The sequence below is a fragment of the Pinus tabuliformis genome, chromosome 2_1, assembly GCF_031772625.1.
Source record: "Pinus tabuliformis cultivar Carrire ecotype Pingquan chromosome 2_1, CPIR1, whole genome shotgun sequence".
Taxonomy (NCBI): Eukaryota; Viridiplantae; Streptophyta; class Pinopsida; order Pinales; family Pinaceae; genus Pinus; species Pinus tabuliformis.
Window position 1 is genome coordinate 782,615,703 of NC_142299.1, and position 18,125 is coordinate 782,633,827.

Here is an 18,125-nt window from a genome sequence, read left to right on the forward strand (position 1 = left end):
ACTGGGAGGAGAAGGAATGCACGAATTTCGAGACAGGAATGGACACGCAAATCAAAGCAATTTAATAATTTTTAACGCAGGCACTGTGAATTTTGCAGGAGGGCAAAATTTTCAACTTCTCAGAAATTGACAAATTTTATATGGATTTTACACCTCTCGTCGCCATGAACACGATGACGCTATCTATTTTTCAATATGAGTTCTGCATCTTCCAGTCAATTCCAGAATGCATGCGGAACCATGATTTCAGCAAAAACAGGGAGCAGATCCATGAGCCATGAAAATTTCCCAAGGAGGTAAAATTTCACTTTGTCAGAATATGGTCAAGTTTATACTTGTTTTTCATGGCTTTCTGTAGGGATCCTAATGGTGAAATCAGATTTGACATCTGAGCAGCGGATTTTCAGCTCATCCCTGAAACAAAATCTTTGAGGAATCCTGAGGGAATCTAAAAGACTCCTTGAGCTCCGAAGTTTCGAATTATCAGAATTTAGATTTTGGACAGTTTGTTTCAGCACTACTTGATGCCACACATCTGATGGTGTATTCAGATTTGTCTTTCTCCAATTTCTTCTTTTAGTCACTTTTCTAAGTGCTAGTGCATATGTCCATCTTCATGTGCAAACAGTCTTCTTCTTGCGATTGATGCTGTGAGATCGATGTTTCAGCAAGCTTCAACACTTTGATAGCCTTTGCTTCAGATGGCCCTTGGTGGTGAGGTATATGATTTGTTCATGTACTTCTTCTTTCTGCATTATGTTGTACATATCCATGATTGATGTTGATGCAGGATCTTGTTTATTACATGTTGTCATGATTCCTTGCTTGATTTGATGCAGAATCTTTCTATGTGATGTACTTTTTGTCATAACTCTTTATGTTATGCTTTGATATCCCTTGTTGTATGTTGTTGGGATACTCTTGTTGTCATCATGCATGTGTTTTTCTTTGACATCCTTTTTGTGCCATGTTGGCGGGATGCGCACCATGCTTGTTTTTGTGTCATATTGATAGGAGTCTTTTGATTGAGAGTTCTAGTTGTGGAACATCTCTTAGAGCCACTCCTGCGTGAGGGCATTCTTCCTTGTATGATCGAGACACCATCTTTGTGTACATCACCTTATTGACAACACATAATGCAGCGGCCTACACCATCTTGACACCGGGGTCCAGAGACGTAGTCCCTCCTAGACGAACTCCGTTATCAACGACTTTTGTTTTCCTGTGCTGATGATTTTTATGTTCCTCTTCCTTACAGTGTACAGCTATATTTGATAATGTTCTTTTAAAAAAATAATTTTAACACATCACAAAATAAAGGTCTTGGAAGCGTCCTTCTTCACACCTGGACATGGATCAAGTGGTATCAGAGCGGTCTTTACGTGTATGTGAATTGCAGTGTGAAAAATGGAACCTGCAACGACAGAGAATGAAAGAGCAGTGTACGAGACCATGGTAAACATTTCCAAGAGAGTGGAAATCGTGTATGAAACTCTACAAAAAGAGACAGAGGAAAAGGAGCGATTGTAGCTTTAGTTGCAAGCCACAGAGAAGGGCATGGAAGAATTGAAGCAAAACAAACATAATCTTCAAATAGAGAATGATGAATTGAAGATGCGCCTACATGAAGAGAAAGAGGAAAAACAAAGTTTTCTACAACAGCTGCAAGCAAAGGACGAGGCCTTGGAAAAGTTGCAGCGTGACTCATGTGAGGTAAAAAGTAGTTCTCCATCTTCATGTATGTTTCTTGATGATGATTTCGTTGTGTTTGAAAATCACACCACAAGAATTGGCTCCAAACTGTTGAAGAGAATGGGGTATGAAGGAAAAGGCTTGGGCGTTAATGGCCAAGGCATTGTCAACCCCATCAAAGTAGAGGAATTACCCCGTCAAGCAGGACTTGGGTATGTCAGGAAAGAAGTTAGGGAATGCACTGAGATAGTTAGCGCACCAACAACGACGGATGATGAGCAGCCCTCATTAGTTCTTTCCAAATTGAAAGAGAAGGTAAAAGATGTTGATTTCATTTCGATTTCATCTTATCATAGTATGATGTCTGTTGGAGATGTGGAGAGCCCAGTTATGGGGACAAATATGAGGCTCCTTACAAAGACAAGGCACAAGGAGAAAGAACTTGGTGTTAATAACCAAGGCATCACTCAACCTTTGGAGGTTGTGCATGAGCATTGATTTGTAGGATCGAGATACACTAAAGGAGAGTGCTCAAAGGTGTCAGAGTCGTCCGAGACATCATCGAGGAAAGAGAATGATAGGAAAACATCCCCATCATCCCATGGTAGTTTCCATCACAGGGAGAGAGCCGAGGCAAGCTCTCATTGCCATGCTGACATCAGAAACAACAAAGGAAGGTATAACCATTTTCGATCTTCGAATGTTCATTTTGGTTATGATCATGTTGTTAATGATAAATGAAGATTAAGGCATCAGAAAACATGCATCTTTTGTGGTTTACCTAACCATACCTTTTCTAAGTGTTGGAAAAGAATGGCAGCCCTCATGAGGCGTGAAAGACCCTCTCAACAGCATGAAAAGAAACAGGTTAAGCAGATATGGAGGAAGAAAGCCTACTGCAGTCATTGTGATAGAAATGGCCATCAAAGAGCCACTTGTTGGAAGCTCCATCCAGAGTAGCGCCTTAAAGACAAAGCATCGGTGCGTGAAGCAGGAAGAGAAGTTGTTCAACAAGCAAAACCACCTCAAGGACGTGACCCATTCACATTGATCAGTGAAAAATGGTTTCTAGACATGTTGTCATTTCATGGTCATGCTTTTGTAAATCATTTGTTGCATTTTAAAGTGTAAAAGTGATGATGTGTTTTCCATCACTTAGTCAGCAACAATGATGTCTGATCATGTTTTGAGTCGTATTTTGAGTTGCATGTTAAAACTTTGAAAGTGATGTTATGTTTCCATCACTTGTCAAAACAATAATGTTTGGCCTTATGAATGTAAATCATGTGTTGCAATGATGATGTGTTTTCCATCACTTTTTGAAGCAACCATGATAGGTTGGCCTTATTGTCATAGCTGGGGTATTACGTCCATCTTGTTGTAAACTTGACCACCGAGTATGTGTTATAAACTCGTGGCAAGTGTCGGGACGTTTGGGTCTTTAGTTTGGTCATGTCATTCAAATCATGTCATTTGCAAGCAATGCACTACAGGTTGCAGAAGTAGCAGGTGTCAGCTCGTCGCTCTGAAGAACATAGGTGAAAGAGATAGAAGCGAGACCTTTTCAGGATGCTTGCGATGCAGACAGGGTACAGAGAAGTGACAAATTATTGTTCATGCTTTTGGAGGACCAAAAGCTCCCCAGTGGGGAGGATTGATCCAGGTGGCTCCAGAGAGACACAGGACAAAGAGGGCTTATGAATGCTCAAAAATCAAAGTCATCAGAATGACTTCAACTCAGGATTAGATCATAGATCTCGTCATCTTGATCGTGGAGGTGCGAACGATTTGTCAAACCGAGCTCGTATGTGAAAGATAGAGCTCTTCAAAGTTTGACATGACAGTGGAAAGTGGGGCCCACAGTGTGTCGCATGGCATCCCAGTGAGCGAGTGGAACCCACATGGCAGCCCATCAGCCATTGACACATGGCTGTCCGTCATTGACCTCCTAAACCTACACAAGAAACAAAAAAAATCATTATTAAAAATCATACAACAAAAAATATTTTTAATATAATTATTAAAATAACTATATATAAAAATAATTTAACAAATTCATATAAAAACAAAACTAAAATAACCAAAGTCATTTATATATTAAAAAAAAAATAAAAAGTTAATATATATAAAAAATGGTTATTGAAGTCAACGGATTGATATGGTCGTGGTCCGTGGATTTTTAACATGAAAATGGTTATAAATGGTTTGCTATTAATAGGCCTCCAACCACCATACCTTAAACGGATCGTTAAATGCGATGACCGCCACCTCCATTAAAAAGTACGCCGACAGCGCTGACAGCACAGGATTAAGGGACCGGCACGGGTCGAACCGCCGGCCCACGTGGCCGGCCCCCAAGTGGGCGGCCCCAAATACGCACAACTCCCATTTAATGCGGTGTACGCTTAACCCACATGCGACCACACCAAAACAAATACAAACCATAAATGAATACGCGCCAACCGTTTAATGCAAAGGTTAAAGTTGGTTTATAATAACCAAAAGCTATATATATATATAGGTTAATAATGTTTGGTTAAAAAAAAATATCAAGAGGTTTATAAAGCAGAATTTCGATATTTGGGGAGGGGCAAGATTTGGCAGTTAACTTCTTCCCCAATAAATTAACTATTTAGCAACTATGTCAAATCAATTCTTTGGTAATTCTACCAACCAAGTTATTTAAGAACTCAGTGTTTCACAGCGCTGGGAGGAGAAGGACTGCAAGAATTTCCAGATAGGAATGGGGACACAAATCGAGGTAGTTTAATAATTTTTTAACGCAGGAACCATGAATTTTGCTGGAGGGTAAAATTTTCAATTTCTCAGAAATTGACAAATTTTATATGGATTTTACACTTCTCGTCGCCACAAACACGATGGTGCTACCTGTTTTTCAATCTAAGTTTTGCATCTTCCAGTCAATTCCAGAATGCACGTGGAATCATGATTTCAGCGAACACAGGGCGCAGAACCATGAGCCATGAAATTTTCCCGAGGTAAAACGTCACTTTGTCAGAATATGGTCAAGTTTATACTTGTTTTTCATGGTTTTCCACAAGGATCCTAATGGTGAAATCATATTTGACATCTGAGCAGCGATTTTCAGCTCATCCCTGAAATAGAATCTTTGAGGAATCCCGAGGGAATCTAAAAGATTCCTTGAGCTCTGAATTTTCAAATTCTCAGAATTTAGATTTTGGATAGTCGTTTCAGCACTACTTGATGCCAAAAATCTGATGGTGTATTCAGATTTGTCTTTCTCTCATTTATTCTTTTAGTCACTTTTCTAAGTGCTAGTGCAGATGTCCATCTTCATGTGCAAACAGTCTTCTTCTTGCGATCGATGCTGTGAGATCGATGTTTCAGCAAGCTTCAACACTTTGACAGCCTTTGCTTCAGATGGCCCTTGGTGGTGAGGTATATGATGTGTTCATGTACTTCTTCTTTCTGCATTATGTTGTATAGATCCATGATTGATGTTGATGCAGGATCTTGTTTATTACATGTTGTCATGATTCCTTGCTTGATTTGATGCGGAATCTTTCTATGTGATGTATTTTCTGTCATAACTCTTTATGTTATGATTTGATATCCCTTGTTGTATGTTGTTGGGATACTCTTGTTGTCATCATGCATGAGTTTTGCTTTGACATCCCTTTTGTGCCATGTTGGCGGGATGCGCACCATGCTTGTTGTTGTGTCATACTGATATGAGTCTCTTTGATTGAGAGTTATAGTTGTGGAACATCTCTTAGAGCCACTCCTGAGTGAAAGCATTCTTCCTTGTATGATCGAGACACCATCTCTGTGTATATCACCTTATTGACAACACATAATGCAGCAACCTACACCATCTTGACACCGAGGCCCAGAGACGTAGTCCCTCCTGGATGAACTCCGTTATCAACAGCTTTTGTTTTCATGTCCTGATGATTTCTATGTTCCTCTTCCTTACAGTCTGTAGCTGTATTTGATAATGTTCTTTTAAAAAATCAATTTTAACACATCATGAAAGTAAAAGGTCTTGGAAGGGTCCTTCTTCACACTCGGCCCTGGATCAAGGAGAGATAGGAGGTAGTGATCACATAGAGGATATGTGTACTATAGCAGCCCACGGGCAACAAGCATTACTTCTTTGTATGTGTAGCCATATTTCCAGATAGAGAAAGACAGCAAAGCAACCTCATCTTCCAACTGGGTTTTCTCTCGAAAGGGTTTCCTAGAGAGAATATCTTGTGTCTTATGTGTGTGTGAGATTATTTTATCATTCTCTGTTTTTCTGCATAATTTCCATTTGCATGCATGCACTAATTATAGTAAAATCTACAGATCTAGAAATTAAATAAAACTGTAATAGTGTAGAATCTCAAACTTTTAATATAATATTATCAAATATGTTGTAACGAACTATCCAGTGGAATGTCCATGGAAGTTTATAGATCATTTGGTATCAGAGTGATTTTGTCTGGTTATTTTGTGGATATTGTAGGGATATAGATCAATGGGGTCGAAAATCGTAAAACCCTAATCATGGGCGACGAATCTGTAAACGAACCTGGTGATCCTACAAAGGTGAGGTTTTTGTGGCTTGAACAACAAGTCGCAAATATAAATCATAATGTAAACCTCCTCATGGTAGCCCTAAGCAATAATTTGGTGTTATTTGGAGAAGATGGGGGTTCAAATGCAGATGAAAAATCAGAACAAGGATCAATAGATAGGGGAGACACAAAGAACCAAAGAAATTGGAAAAGATCAACCCATTTCGAGTGCCCTAAATCAATCCCTGTTCAAAATGGAATCAAAAGTTGATATCAAGTCATACCATGGCGAGGTCGACACTCTGAAGCTGAACCACTAGTTGTAGCAACTAGAAGTTTATTTCAACGTTCATCAGATCGAGGAAGGGAAAAATATCTCATTCACACGACTGAAATAGAGGTCCATGCACTGACTTAGTGGGAGAGCCACACAAAAAACCTAAGGTTGGAGGGAGAACTTCCAGTGACTAAGTGGGAGGATTTCAAAACCCTCACTAAGTCACATTTTTATCCCGTTGGGTACGTGGAGGACCGGTGGATCTGGTGGCATTACTTAAGGCAATGGTCGGGCCAAAGCATTCAGGAGTACACCACAAAATTAAGAAAGATGGCTATAATTCTAGGTATCTCTCCAAAGAACCCAAATGTACTGCTCAAGTATTTGGGGGGTCTGCACCGCCATTTGTGTGAGCAAGTGATGTTGTTCAAGCCCAAATTGGTGGACGAGGCTTGTGTATAGGCACAATACCTGAAAAGAGCATAATCAAGTGGATCAAAGCAGAAGGAGAAACATGAAGCTTCGAAGGAGGGGAAGAAGAAGCAAAAAGTGGGAAAAGATAAAAATACGACAACCACAACACACCAGTGCAAAGATCCTAGAAACCACTGCAACATTGATGGCCATACAGAGGAGAAGTGTTGGAAGTTGCATCCAAAGCTAAACTCAAAGAACAAGAAGAAAGATAAAAAGAAGAAGAATCTCACGACCACTGATTTGAGCAACCGAGTTGAAAGAAACTCAGACGTGGGTGAGAAGATCGTTTGTACATCAGTGCAGAAGGAGGTGAATCTAAGTAACCTTCAACAATAGGAAGAGAAATAAATGACCAAACTCTTCCATACAAAGATACATGTTAAGAAGACAAAGATTGACGCTATGTTTGACTCAGGATCATAGGTGAATCTCACTGCAGCAGATTTGGTCAAGATGTTGGGGCTAGAAGTTTGTTATAATCCAAACCCATATCCACTGGGATAGGTAAATAAGGATTCAAAGTTGAAGGTAACAAAACAATGCAAAATTAGATTTTCTACAAGTGTTGATTTTATTGATGAAGTAGATCTGGATGTGGTTCCCCTTGATGTATGTGGAGTCGTGTTTGGGAGTCCATACATGTACACGTGTGATGCAATATTCATGAGGAGAGCTAACCAATACCTGTTACAGATCCATTTGGGCACTTCACTCCCATCATTCAGATCAGTGCTACTGGGGCTCATCAAAACCTAATCCAGTTGCTACATGCCCTAGACAAGTCATCACTTTGAATGCCTCCTTCCCTGAGACTTTCTTGGCTTGAAGCCATCCATAAATGCCTCCTTGAGGGACCATCGTTGCCTTGGTCAGGGGTAAGTGCTATAGGATAAAATGCATGGTGTATGGAGAATGAAGATACCCTTAAAGGTCTTCCTTGGACCTTCGGCAGATTGTAAGATTATCTGCAACCGTCACAAAGTTATATGCATGTTCATAAACATTAACTAACTATCAAAGTAGGAGAAGTAGATTACCTCAAGTCTCCGTGTAGATTTGCTGGAGAGCGCAATGCAGTTAGGTGGAAATCCCCTGAGCCGGATCCAGATCAAGTCCTGCACATAGAAGAGACAAGCATAATCACAACATACAACTCTAATAACTAATACATGAATACATAAATGAACATCTAGTTACACATAACTAAGCTACTCATGCTAAAAGGTATTGGACAAACAACTGAATGATAGTACCAACACCACGGAGTAGACGGTACAACTGCAGTTCTATATTAATGTTGGAAGAGTGATTACAACTATCTGTTGTATCAGCCTTCCCTTACCCCTCCAGCTTCTCTCTCTCTCTCGCTTCTTTCCAACTTCTTATGATTTGATACAATGCTCAACAGTCAAGTATGCTATCCTTTCAAATTCTCTAACCTCTATCACCATAGCCCTAGCTTTGCATATGTAGCTATTGAGTTAGGGTTGCCAAGTTCCTCCTTGAGTTCCCTAGGGAAAAAGCAATGAACTTTCCATGCTTTTCAGCACTTTCCCATTTGCCTCCTTCATTAGGATTAGAAATCCTCCAAATAGGTCGAATCTAGATGTTTCCCTACTTTTATTTGAGTAAATCTAGGAACAAATATCTAGATATTTATGAGTCAATTCATTCCTTTGACCCTTAGAACTTCACTAGGATCCACTAACGTTTTTCCCAAACTAGTAACTTGAGTTAGTTGGGTCACTAACACACCATTAGGCTTGCAGAGAAGCTTTATAAAGCAGGTTGTCAGTGCATAGCCAGCGTTAGTGTGGAAACAAGGCATGTGATCTTGGTCTTTGATTTAGCTATCATGTCTTTCCCCTCTGAGTTGATGAGGAGGTCAATTTGCTATATAACAGATGCCCCCTAAAGTATGAGATCAGAGGCTACAATGATGGCTGAAATACTTTACTTAACTATAATTTTCCTTCAAAAAGAGAGAGAGGATCGGAGCTTCGGGTGGCACAGGAAACCTGATACAATACATATATATAAAACTTCTAAAATCATGTCCTGAGTCATGCATTCCCATGCTCAATAGCTATTTCAAAGTGATCTTCTCCAAAGAGATATAACGATGCTAGGCGTCGATAAGCACAATGCGGATCCGATGTCATAATAGAATCATCCTGATAAGGTGTATCCAAAAAACAATTTACGCAACTTGGGAGAGGAAACAAGGCTGATTGATGCAAGCCTCTTCCCATGGTCTTGATTTCCGCTTCACCGAACAGCATAGATCGATACATGTGAATATATGCATTGATGTCAAACATGCACGAAATAATCTGATTACCAGTCAATAATGGAGACCGTTAACAGATGTGAGGAAGGCCACCAATAATGGTGATGGTCTCCAAGATGCACAGTACAATCTAACGAGTGTGAAAGATGTTTTTTGTCGTCAAACACCCGTAGAATCGCTTAACTAGGAGCCAATAAGGAGAACCCCTGATCAAACAAAAGGCAACCTGCCACTAGTGTCTGCAAGTACCGAGGCACTGAATGTGTTTCTGGGTTGTCTTCCTAGATAGAGTGTTGAATTCGATAGGAAGATACCTGTCGAAAGGTAGGAAATAATGTGTCCTACATCAATCGACATGAAACAGGACAAGAATGATTTGTTTTTTGAGGAATCTTTGAGCATTGGGTCTAAAAAACAGAGGGCATGATGAAAGGATATGCTTGATGGGTTGATGGAGGAAACAAAAGGTTAACCCTTGAACAATAGAAGGCATGACAACGATTTTAACCATGCAGCACTAGACTCATGAACACCAAAGAGTGTTAGGATACAAAGATGCAAGAACATCGGGGTATATAGGCTAAGACTCATAGGATGGTAGGATTCATATTGAGAGGCTGTCACAAGGAAGGTTTATCTAAGGGAGTGCCATGTTCAAGGGTACGACTGCTGCCAAACCATGCTTTCTAATATTGAATGCAGTGGTATTGTCTACTTTCTGTCTGATTATTTTAGTGAGTCCAGACGGGTAAACTCGTTGATCTTTTCATATTTTAAGAGTCTAAAAAGGACCACAAAAAGAACGACTCTATGCCCTATCTGATTAGTTTAATGAGTCCAGATAGGCAAACTTGTCGATCTTTTCATGTTTTGAGAGTCTGAAAAGGATCATAAAAAGAGCGACTCTATATCTTGTCTGTGTAGTTTAATGAGTCTAGACTAGACAAATCGGTGGTATTTTCATATTTAGAGAGTCTGAAAAGATCATAAAGAGCAACTCCATGGTGGTCCCTTTGTCATAGTTGTTAACCGGGTGCGACAAAAGGTTAATAGTATACCCGGATTGGTTACTTTTCCGTAAGTTAATCCATTGAATCTGGATAAAGAGAAACCTATGTTCAATGGATGTCGACCTCATTTTATTACGAGTACGAGGAGATGGACTAAACTCATTTTTCTTCGTGAATTTTTAATGAGTCATGCGTCGACAAACTCAATACCTTCATCAAATTTTAACGAGTCAAATGAAGAAAACTCAAGGTACCTTTTTTAGTTTAGTGAGATAAGAAAAAGAGTTAAAAGAACTGCTCATTCCTCCTTCATAGATTTAATGAGCCTGAAGGAGGGGAAAAACTCGAGGATTTTTCTATTTAAGAGCAAGAAATGGTCCCAAAAATAAAAGCGCTCTTGTTGTTGCCGTAGATTTTTAACGAGCCCGGTGACAAAAACTTGGTAATTTTCAGTTTAACGAGCGAGAAAAATACCTAAAAGAAAGCTTGGGTCATCGTTATAAATATTTAATGAGCCTAAAGACAAAATTCAGGATTTTTTTAGTGTAATAAGCGAGAAAAAAGTGCCTAAAAAGAATGCTCTAATGGTCTTTTTCAGTTTAATGAGCTAGAAAAAGAGTGAAAAATACTTGCTCAGACCATCGTCATATATGTTTTATGAGCCCAACAATGACAAACTCGGGTCATCGTTATAAATATTTAACGAGCCTAAAGACAAAACTCAGGATTTTTTTAGTTTAATGAGCGAGAAAAAAGTTCCTAAAAAGAATGCTCTAATGGTCATTTTCAGTTTAATGAGCTAGAAAAAGAGTGAAAAAGAGTTGCTCAGACCATCGTCGTATATGTTTTACGAGCCCAACGATGACAAACTCGGGGATTTTTCAATTTTTTAGAGCAAGAAAATATCCCATAAAAGAACAATGCTCTTTTGAGAATTGCATGCAGCTTTTACTGCTTTTCATTCCTGAAGGTACTTTCATCAAAAAGGCAGAAAAAGTATAAAAGGCAGCAATTCCTATCATATGGGTTCATGCATGATAAAAAATCATGGAGAATGGACTACTTCATCTTTAATGATTTAAAAAAATCATGTCTCCAAAAATAAATATAAGGAAATGTTTTGAGCTTTCACATTCACCATTTTTACTATTTGAGCTTTGTGAAGGCATTTTGGAGCTAAAGAGGAGCAGATTTTCCACGGACCATTGCAGGAGATCCGAGCGACCATTTGACGTGCCGTCAGTCCTAGGTAGTGGCTAAAACCTTGCTCTATGCATTTCTTAACCTTTCTTGACAGTTTCAGTGGTGGAATTTTGTAGATCTGAGGTGCCCTAAAGCCTTGTTTGCGCACTAACGCCCTCCAAATGGCCTGTAGGGAGTGTTAAACGCTCTGTACGAGCTACTGGAGGGCGTTAATCCTCCCTGTGTATCACTGGGGGTAGCGTTAGAGTTGAAGGGCATAGTTAAAAACCTCATGCAAGGATTCCTGAAGCTATTTTGCCCCATTTTGACTGTTTTTAGGGTTATTTTGTGCAGATTTCAGGGCACAATGACTAGCCTATGGACAGAACGGGCCCATGATAGCCAGGAATTGCTGATGTGAAACGATCCAGCATGCATACTTGCATTGTGCCACTGTAGTTTACTAAAGTATCCAAAGTTGGAGCTAATGAAAGGGCAGGAGGATTTATTGAGATGGATTATACAGCGCTGGGATGAACATGAGCAAGTGTTCAGGATTGGAGATCAGGAGTTGGTTATTGACCGTGATGACATATACTTTTTAACTAGTTTGTCGTGTCGTGGGGCATAGGAAAACCTCACCGGTGGTAGGCCAGATCCACGATCTACCCTAGAGCTGGTGCAATCCTACTGCATCCCTGAGAGCGGACTAGTCAGCAACAGAGTCCCCATAGAGAGGATAAGGTCCAGGTCTATGAGGGAAATTTTATGGTTGATTGTGCGGTTGGTGGGGTCAAAGAGTCCCCACGTTGTGACAAAGGCCCAACTGTTTCTTGCAGTTGACTGTGTCCAGCCACAGATGTTCAATTGGTGTGAAGCAGTGCTTCGCCAGTTGAAGGCAGAGTTAACGGCATGCAAGACTCGTACCCAACACAGTTTTGGGTATGGCACTATCATAGTTTCATTCTTTCTTGAGAGGGTGCCTGTTATGTGCCTAAGGATGAGCTTAGGTCCCCTTGATTCGAGGGAGCCGAGGGAGGGTTTCTGGTCATCACTTGATCCTCGCACAGGAGGAGGACCAATTCGACATTTCTTCGAGGAAGATTTCTTCCAATGGCTTCATGGCCAAATTGTGATGATAGATGACTATGTGTATGAGGGTATGGACTTTACTGGCGACCCGGACTTGATGCTACCACCCGGGATCAACTGGGGTCCTCAAGGTGAGAATGAATTTAGACAGTACTTTAAGTATTTTTTGGCTTTTGAATGTTTATGTAATGTTTTTATAGGCGAAATAAGTACTGACATGAAGTTTTTATGCTTAACACAGATGTGGTGCCATTATGACCTATAGGCAAACCCCACCATATGCGACGAGGAGGCCAACTACCTGTTGGAGGGGGTGATGTCGATAGTCTTTGCGAGGTTCTGAGGAACCTAGAGGGCTTGACCATGGGTGTCCCCCCCTTCCTATGAGGGAGATTCCCGCTCATATGTAGCGACACATAGTCGGTGTACCTGAGCAATTTCTAGTTCCTCTTCGGAGGATAACTAGAGCAGTTTTAGCATTTCAGGAGCAATAGGCTCTTTTTAGCAGGTGTTTTGGCGTAGCCAATGAGTGTTTGTAGCTGGGATTTTTAGCCATTTTGTACTTAAAACATCCAAGTTTTGGAATATTTCGATGTAAAAGACTGGATTTTGATATATATATATATATATATATATATATATATATATATATATATATATATATATATATATATATATATATATATATATATATATATATACAGATATTTTGGTATTTTGATGGCATAAATGTGTTTTAAATGTTTTTGTCAAATTTTTTAACTCAGTAAACTTTTACTTTTCATGCATGCTTCTATAAAGAATGAGAGAGATGCCAATCTAATACATAGTTATCTAATGAATCAGCAACCGCATTAAATTTTCGAGGAATGTGTTATGTGATTATTTCAAATTGACATTCCAGGAGTTGTACCCTTAGATAATGACGTAATAAGGTTGGATTACGAACGTGATAACGATTTGTCAATTGCATAACGACTAGTTGGGAGTCTAACCTTACCACTAGATTGGAGATGTCCCTTGATGATGCTTCTGTGAGAAGTGAAATTATGGACATGTACTCGGCAATATTGTTGGTGGCGGTACCAAGAAAGACTCCTCTGGAACAAAATAGTTCTGACTCAGGTGTGTAGATGACCCAAGTAGCTGATGCAATGTGCTGTGTGTGACGACTAGCACCATTCGCATATCCTATGTATGCTAAGGGTAATGAAGACATCTGCATTGCGAGAAGAATGTGTGATACAAGTACTCCAATAAATATCAAAACAATCCAATCACACCGAAAAGGGAAGCAAAACTTATGAATACATAAAATTACAAAGCACATGCCTAGTGCAATACTAGGCATAATACTTTTTCAGATAGAGCCCATTGCTGGGCTCCGTGAGCGGACTCCTTCCCAGTCCTGATTGTGGTTTGGGCGAATGAGTAATTTCCTTTACCTTATCAGGATCAACCTTAATCCTGTACCTGGAGACAATGAATCCAAGTAAGCGTCCAGACTTGATGAAGAAACCACATTTATGTGGATTCAGGCAGATGTTATGAAACTAGCACCTTAGAAATATTTCTCTTAAATGGTTTAGGTGTTGCGTTCGATGCTTGGAATAGGCTGGAAGGTCATCCAAGTAAGCTTGAAAGATATGCCTGATATCGTGAAATGCATGGTCCATGGCTCTTTGAAAAGTTGCTCCAACATTCTTTAAACTGAATGGGAGTTGTCGATAGGTAAAGATGTCCCATGGGTAGACGAAGGTGGTTTTATGCTGGTTTTTGGGTTTTATAGCAATCTGGTTGTAACCTGAGAATCCATCTAGGAATGAAAATGATTCATAACCGGCGCAGTCATCGACAAATTGGTCGATGAACAGTGTCAAATAATTATCCTTAGGACACGCAATGTTCAAGTCTCGATAGTCGACACACACACGGATGGTTCCTTGTTTTTTATCGACAGGAACCAGATTGGAAACCCATTCCGTTAAAGGAACAAGATAGAAAAAACTAGCATGTAACAATTTTTCTACTTTGTTTTTTATGGCTATTGTTTTGTGGGGATGGACCGGTCAAAGTCTTTGACAGACAGGTTTTGCATTGTTGTAAATCTTGATCTCATGCTCGACAATATATGGATCTATGCCAGCCATTTCCTCATAAGACCATGCGAATACATTACGAAATTCCTTAAATAGGCAGGTGAATCTTGCAATTTGCTTAGGATTGCAATCGGCTCCAATCTGGATGTTTTCCACGATGCCTGTCTTGACAAAAATATTGATGAGCAATGTCTTTGAAATATTGCCCATGTTTCCTTCCGCTTCCAAAGTTTGGATGGTTGTATAGGGTGAGGAAACGATTTCTGGTATGTCAAGGGACAGGATTTGAAGAGGCATTGTGTCCAAATCAGATATCGAAACACGATGACGCTAATATTCCCAACGTCGCTCTTCTAAACTCACGATTTCTCAATTAGCTTCGTCTGTAGGTAGGACTTGATTGAGAAGATTGAAAGAAGGAGTGTTTATGGAAGGGGCAGTGGTACCGTTGGTTGGAACCAACGTGACTGGAGATGTGGGTGCAGATTGAATGGCTTGGTAGGCCAATTTAGCTGGTGACAGTGACATTTGTTCTCTGTATGTGTCAAGCTCTGAAGGAGCTGGGAGGATCCATGGATGGGTCTGTTCATGAGAAATAGATGAAAGCATGTTGACCATCTGTGAATCCTTGGGCGATTGAAGAGGAAAAAACCCATGAGGGAAGAAGCCTTCAATAGACTGGTACCGAGACTGACGTAAGAGTTAGGTACACCACCTACTAGGGGTATGGAGCTGCTTGGTAATGGGGAATAATCAGGGGTGCAGAAAGATAGCTAATCTACTGTAACTACCTTTCCATCCAATGGAAATAGGATGATGTAAAAGATAATAGATACGATGGCCATCATGGCATATGTCCAACTGCGACCCAGCAAGAGATTATAGTCGAGTTTTTTTATCTACGACTTCGATGTCCACTGTTACCATTTTCCCATACAAAGTGATGGGGTAGCTAGCTAGGCAACCTTTTGGGATGAAAGTGTGGCCGTCGAAAGCTTTAAGGGAATTCGACGACGAGGATAGGGTTAGAGAACCCAGGGTGAGCCAACATGAAGCCGCCATGACGCAGGTAGAAGCACCTTCATCAATGACAGTTCGATGTATACTTTTACCTTTTGAGAAGATTTGCACTTGAAATGCAAGCTGGTGAGAAAGGGGAGGTTTACACTTTTCCATGTCGAAAATAGCAAGCATGGAATCCTGTGGGTCGATACCACCAATAGTCAAAAGAAAAGCTTTCTTTTGTGCTGGGCATGTTTGTAATACTTCGAGCGCTAACATAGTCGACGGTGCTTGCACCAAGTCTTCTACAATGCTGTAGTTTTGGGCGGCACGTGCAGATGTATTATGTGTTGTGCGTCGAAGTGCACCTTTGAGGGGGTGAATTACAAGGTCAGCAACTGGCCTTTCAATATGCAAATCATTGGGCGGTGGTGGGTTTTGACTTGAGGAAGGTTCTTCTGCATGAGCAACAGGAGCTCCATAAGATTTGGCTCTTGTTTGTAGATCTACCGTTTCAAAGGTGTAAACGGTAGAAGATCCTTCACTAGCTGAAGGATGTTGCAAACCATCGTTGCCCCCTTGTGGGGGTTGGGATTGGTTTGCAATAAGGTTTTGCTACTGCTGAGTGGGAAAAGGATTTTTAAGGATAGTGGGGGTCTTACCAGTATCCTTTTTAGCAATGTATTATGTGCATTCTTGAAGATGCAGACAACAATAGGTCATGTGGTCTTTAGCTTAGATTTTGTAGGGAAATCTAGCGGGTTTATCCTTTTCATTGCCAGGAGGCAAAACAACCTTTTGTTTTTGGTTTTTTGAGATTGCAACAAGATGATGGAGCTTAGTGAAAAGAGTTGCCTTCACTAAGTGGGCCCGCAGGCTATTTTTGGCGCAAGTCTATTTTTAGACTATGTCTATTTTTAGACATATGGATCATGTCTATGGATTGTAGGTTGCTGTTTATGGATGATTGATCAAGTTTGGAAAAAATAGATGGACTTCTATTTTTGATGAAAGTGTGAGTGATCACAGTGTGACTGATCAAAGTCAAAAATAGAAAAGTCAAATATTATTATCTCACAATAATATTTGGACTATAAACTTAATCTTATTCTCTTGGAGCACTTCAGTTTGAGCTACAGAAGTGGCACATGCAGCTGTCAGAAGGAAATACGCTTTTCTTATGAGTCAGTTGAGTTGTTGCATGCATGACTTCAGTTAGAACTCAATCAGTTGAGTTTGGTGGAGTTGATTGTGGAGTTGATGGAGTTGTGTTCAGTTTAGCTTTGTTAAACTGGTTGTATTTAGTCTAACTGACAAATAGACTAGAGATGAGTTGGGTGAATTAGTTATTAATTAATTCACAAGTTATTAACTCATAATACAACTAATGAATACATCAGTTAACTCAGTTGCATGTCAGTGCATGTTCAGTTCAACAGGGACAGGTGGTAGAGAATCAGATTGCTATCAGTTGTGACTATAGTTGTGCACCAGATCTTGCACAATCAAGGGATTGAGTATGCCAATGAGTTTGCCCACACATTTGTCCACATTATAGCTTGTTCTCATGTCCAACAAAGTGTGAGTGACTATTTTGCAAGTGAAAAACGAGTTTGGTAAGCCATTCTCATCAGTTCTTGAGCAGGTATTGAGCAGTGGAGGCAGACAAGCAGTGGAAGAGATTTGGAGATCAGATTTGAGCTGTATTGTGTGTAACAGAGGTGGAGATACTTGTGAGAAGTATTATGCTGTGTAATGTTACATGACTCAATCATTAATATACATATAGTTGGGGTTTTTAGCGAGATGCTTTCCCCGGGATACATACTGCGTTAATGTGTGAATGCTCTTGATGTTTTATTGTTATTGATGCTGCTATATTGATGATCAACGTAGAGGAGCTTATGTATTGTGTATGTATTCCGCAATAGTACATGATCAGGATAATCTCTGTGAATATGTGTTAAATTATTCAAAATTTCTACATGGTATCAGAGCTGCTTGATTTGTAGAAGAGATTTTTCAGGATATTAAGCGAGGATTGATCATCAGATCTACTATTCAGGAAGTGTTTACATTCTATTTCTTTAGGCAGAGTCTATAATTGGGCCAGGTAGCCTCTGGATTCATCCTTCATTTGGAAGGTGAGATATCTAGTGAATTCCCATACAGTCAATCTCTGTACGAGAAATATTGTGTTCTCACGAATTCTAGATCCGAAGCGGTTGAGTTGGTTGCTGGTGGAATTCGAATTTGCAGCAGTGTTGTTGAAATGTCTTTCAACGGATTGCGAATTTTATTCCAAAGCAAGAGCGACCTGGCACTCAAGGATAAACTCAATAACAATAAAGGTGAGAATGGATCTTCATCAAAGGTATCTGATGAAGAGAATTGTGCTTTGGCTGCCAAAGCAAAGAAAGGGAAGAGAAAGAAAGCTTCTCAGTCTGGTGCGAAAGGCAA